We start from the raw sequence: 6,000 nt of genomic DNA, 5'->3' as shown, positions 1-6,000 counted from the left end.
TATATATATATATACACTCACACATCACAAAATGCACCTTTGCTGTGGTGTAATCCTATACTATACAAGAAATGATTCTACTTTTGTTTCTGTCTTTCATTGATAATGTTGTGTTTACCCCCCCTTAAATTTATGTATTTATGTTTGGGCAATCAAGTTTCAGTTAGCGAAGCCATTGTTTAAACAATATTTGTTGCCAATGTATTGTACACCTTCCAAATGGGAATACACCACTTTGGGTTAGTAGAGTATAACGCATGCAGGGTGTGTAATGTAACGCTTTAGCAAGACAATATTTCTTTCACATTTTTTAAAACGAAAGCCATGATTGTAAAATGTATCCTATTCCTGTAACCTTAAACAAAATAGCAGGGTTTATCTACAAAGGAACAAAGAAAAATATATTTTTTATTGAATGGTTTAAAGTATATATATATATATCTTTGTACTTCAGATAAACTGCTCATTGTTAGAAACAGAAAACAGAACAATTGCACTCTAATGCCGCGTACACGCGATCGGAAATCCTGACAAGAAAACCGTGGATTTTTCTCTGACGGAATGTTGGCTCAAACTTGTGTTGAATACACACGGTCACACAAAATTCTGACTGTCAAGAACGTGGTGACATACAACACTACAACGAGCTGAGAAAAATTAAGTTCAATGATTCCGAGCATGCGTCAAATTGATTCCGAGCATGCATGCTTTTTTACACGTCGAATTGCATACAGACGATCGGAATTTTCGACAAGAACTTTTCTTGTCGAAAAAATTGAGAACCAGCTCTTAAATTTTTGCTGTCAGAAATTCCGACAGAAAAAGTCAGATGGAGCCTACACATGGTCGGAATTTCCAACAAAAAGCTCACATCAAACTTTTCTTGTCAGAATTTCCAATCGCGTGTACGCGACATTAGCATATAGTCACTACACTGATGGTTATAACTAGGAACTAGGATAACCATAACTGCCTGGGAAACTTAGTGGACCTGAGTATAGGGATGGGACAAAAGATGGAGTAGGGGTGAGGCTAATAGCGGCATATGAATACTCCGTACCCTAAGCACTGGCAATCTGAGAAAGCAACCCAGTCATAATTCTCAGCATCCTAAAATTTCAAATGCAGATTCACATAAATATTGCTCTGTAAACAACAAGGCCCTTATAATATATGAACAAATACTAAAAATATAATTAAGTCACGTTCATTGCTAGCAGTTTACAATCTAGTGAGTTAGAAACTGCCACATTTAAACAGAATACGTTTTCTTCTTGTATACTTGTATATGATTAAGGATGTAGCCTAGCCCCTCCCCCCAGCTTTAAAAGGCACCAACCCATGTGCCCAGTGACTTAGTTTTGACCATTTACTGGCATTTCAGCAAGGCATTAGTTGGTACTAGACCAAGTAATTTGGAAAACATAAAATTTTTATAAATTTTGCACCTCTAGAGTTATATCCTTAAAAGTATTTGCTAATGAACCGTTTTTTGACAGGCATTTGCTAATGAACTGTTTTTTGACAGGCTTAAAAGCACATGTGCGTAGAGATCAATGTAACATGTAGTTTATTTATATATTATTACAGGTACTTATGCAGCGCTGACAATTTACGCAGCGCTTATTATATACATTCTATATTCAAATCAGTCCCTGCCCACAAAGAGCTTACAATCTAAGGTCTCTTACTCACATTCATACACACATATAGTAGGGCCAATTTGGACTGGAGCCAAATAACCTACCAGCATGCCTTTGGAATGTGGGAGGAAACTGCTGTACCTGAAGGAAACCCACTTAGGCACAGGGACAATATGCAAACTCCAGGCAGGTTGTGCTTTTTTCCTATCAAAACTTCTTTCTCAAAATTGGTGTTTTCTGTTCATTTTGACAATCCCATGCAAGTAATTAGCAGCTGTCTATGGACACATTTACCGTATTCATTTATTTACTACAAGAGTCTAATCTTTTTTATTGTCAATGTGACTTCTGTGAGCCTTTTGTTCAAAGAATTAATTCCAAGGGCCATATTCTGTGTTAATGGAAGATTGCGTTGCCGATTGCTATAATATCAGGATAATAGAAGAGTAGCCAATTAAAGCAAGCAGTCCAGCAGATCTCTAGGATATGGTGCTATATATATATATATATTCAGAGAGTATTAGGGTCTTTGAGGACGTATTCAGTGCCATGCATCCATTATCTGTTTTGAAAACAAGCATAGCCCCTTTGGTCAATAAACTGTACACGTCTTATGTGCTTTTACGATAGACAGAAAGAACTTTTTTTAACTATAATATGTAACAGCCCACCTAGGTGTGCAACACTAAAAGTAAACCATAAACAATTAAAAAATAGTTTTTATATATATATATACATATATATATATATATATATATATGTATATATATATATATATATATATATATATATATATATATATATATATATATATATATATATATTAGCTGTATTCAGCATGCAACAAACCTATTTAGAAATGTGTGCATTCCTTTAATTATTTCCTGAAAAAAGGCCAATTTTTGGCAGCAACATTTCTAAGGACACATAATCTTCCATAAAATAAATAATCTTTGTAGAGTGTTATTCACATATTTACTGTATGTTGTATAACTGGTGCATACTACATGAATGTGGAGGCACATTTATTTAATTTATTCTGTATGGCTAATAATGGCCGTCAACAATACACATTGCAGGAGAATTGAGCAATTGGAGGATCAAAAGAACTTGTTAACTCTTAGCACACAATGTATATCTTTCAACAATACATAGGCTGTAAATCAAGGTGCCAGAATTATCTATAGAAAATTCCAGATTGGCTAATTGACTTTCAAATTGTCTGCTGTGGTCATTCATATACCACACACTGCTGGTGTGAAATTTCTGGCACTGGATAATAAGCAAATAACAATTAAGGTACCTGCTATGTATTCGCTTTATTTCCTCTCTCATTGTAGAACAAATGACAATCACTGCTTAATGCAGAAGTTGCACTGTATATCTCTCAGGGACAATAATAACTGATTGGAAGACATAGTCTTCCTTACAGTATGTATGGCAAAAACAATAGTTAAGAAACGAAAAGCAGATTTTGATGACTATGAAATCCTAGGCTGATAAAAACCTGAACTTCCCTTTTGAAAAAGTTTACCCCATTCTAAAAGCACTAACCAGATTGACAATCTTTTCCAGCAATAATTTAAATCTGCAGGTATTCATTTTCAGCATGTGGGGCAGAATCCCACAACAACCCCTCAAATAGACAGTAATATTTACTAGACTAAAAAGTTAACTGGAGTTTTAACTTTATAATTAAGTGAAAAATGTAAAAGTGCACTCCATTTAGGACTAAAAGGACGAAGCCTTGATAATCATACAAGCTGCACAGACTTAATATATTAAATATTAGGAGAAAAAAGAAATTGGACTCCCAGAGGCTTATAAGCAGCTACAATAATGTATTAACTCATAATGAAAGTATTTAACTGATTTTATTAAACAAGTATCAAATTTACAAATTCATTAAGAAGTAAAAAAGAGGGATTGAGAGAATGGATCCAATTACATAAAAGAAAACAACAATAAGAGCTCTAGTATACAAAGTTTATGGTATTCACAAATCACATGTCACAATAACCATATACAGATCACCACTGTTGGTTAGCATATTTATGGATTTCCGACACGTTTCGATCTTTATTAATGTAACGATCTTCCTCAGGGGTATTATGTGGACATCTTACATGAAATACCATATATGCTAGGCCAGAGTAAAATTTAAAAACATGGTGGATATATTTGTGACTTTCTATGTGATTTCTCCTCCAAATTAGTTGTAGTGGCAATGCATACATCAAGGACAATATCCTAAGGAGCTGTTCGGATAAACTGATTCAGCCCTTATAGGTAGTCTGTTGTTTTCAGTCTGCCTGACCAAATTGATAGTCTAAAGCCCGGTACACACTACAAAAATAACTGACAGCTCCAGTCGGAGCCGCTGTACTAACCATGCAAGGTTAGTTCAGTGATCTCCCCCACTGAGCTGTTGTGTTCTAACAGGAGGACCCCCCCCCCCGCCAAAATAATCCGATCAGAATTCTCTGCCATTGGCTGAGAGCACTGATCGGGAGTTTGTCAGCTACTGGCTTTCCAGCATGCACATCCGACATACACACGGGCTGAATGCTGGCCAGTTTTTTTTCTCCCAACATTCAGCCCATGTGTACAGGGCTTTACACTCAGGATTACTATACATTAAAATCTGATTAAAAGATCTCTGTACAATTATTTTTAGATTCACCAAAACTATGCAATAATAAAACACATGTAGCAATCCATTGAATTTGTATCCAACTGTGCGGGTCCTTGCACTACATAAGTATTGGTAGGAGGAGATTGTACAATCAAATCATATAGTGTATGCCCAGCTTAAGAGAAAGAACAATCAAAGGGCACTTTTTCTGAAGGACAACAGCAGGAAGCACAACCTGCATATATCAGAACAATTCAACTCCTCCTTTAAAACTAAGTGCATCTTATATTTAATTTTAGGTTAAAAATTGACTTATAGTTGTACTCTTGCCAGTGTTTTAAATAAAATTGATCGGACAAATTTAAAATATTGGTCTAAATTACTTTCAGGTATGAACTACAGACCTCAACCTACCCAAAAGTTGAGAGCAGGAGTTTCTCTTTAAATGATACAGTATGCAGCTATTGAAATAATAAAAAAAAATAGTCATTACAATGGTGCAAAGCTCTACCTACTGAACATGAGAATCAAAAAAGTCCTCCATACTAGTAAAACATCCAAGAAGTGTTTCCTTGCATGTATATGTGCTGTAGTACAAGGTAGTTCACACAATGTAAGGTTAATGCCAGAATTTCTCTTTCAATTACTAATTAATTGCTTGTAACCACAATAAGATGAGAGTTATTTTTAAATGCCATTGTTCACTTATTATTAATAAAGAAAATCTCTTTTCTAAAATATATATCGTATATATTTCTAATGACTGTTGTTTTTGAAACGTAATTTTAGGCGGGCTAAAAACTTCCCAAATACAAATCGCACTAAGTACCACAATCAGAGCAGAGTTTTATGTTAAAGCTTTCATTTAACAAATACATCTGAAGTACATTGATATACTACTCAAATTATTAAAAAAATAAGATTACTTTTTCTCTCGCTAACAGGTTTTAATTGTGTTCTGTACTATAAGACAACCTGTTCACCAAAAATAACAAAGCAGGAACAAAGATTGTCTCTGGACAGCCGCACTCTGAACAAATTGTAGCCTTTTATTAAAAGAAGGACAGCACTACAAGTCACAGCAAAAAACAACCTGATTTCTGATGCTTTTCGCACTGAAACTAGTGCTTAGTCATAGCAAAAAAAATACAATTCAGGGTGTTTTGATGTATATTACTTTGGTTATGCTTGTCACATCATTTACTCACCAAAAGTAAAAAATATTAGGACCATTCAATCTTCTAAGAAAGCATTATGTCTGCTTAACATGTGAACACCTAAAAGTTCATTACGCTCAAAACAGATATTTCTGGTAAAAATGGATAGCTTTTTATTAATAAAATGAATACAATTTCAGTTCAATTTCTCTTTCTAAGCACATGCTGTGGCTGATATGAAAATATTACATCTTCCTGTGGGAGTTTTACATTTATTTTATAGTATGGAGATTGCAACAGAAGTTCATTAAGCACACACATGTAGGCAAGAACACCCAAAACACCCCGGTGGACATGAACAGAATTGCAAACTTTAGAGATTGCACTATTGCCGTATTCAAGACATCAACACAGGGCTGAATTAGATCATTAATCTCTACTTAAAACAAAAATATCACTTTTGGATGGACTAACCCATTTTCTATCGATGTCAGTGATTTGAATCACATGCTGTTTCAGATATCTCTGCAGTTAAAAAATGTCCCCGTTACTGTGTAAAATAAAT

The sequence above is a fragment of the Rana temporaria genome, chromosome 1, assembly GCF_905171775.1.
Source record: "Rana temporaria chromosome 1, aRanTem1.1, whole genome shotgun sequence".
NCBI lineage: Eukaryota > Metazoa > Chordata > Amphibia > Anura > Ranidae > Rana > Rana temporaria.
Note: the sequence above shows the minus strand (reverse complement) of the source record.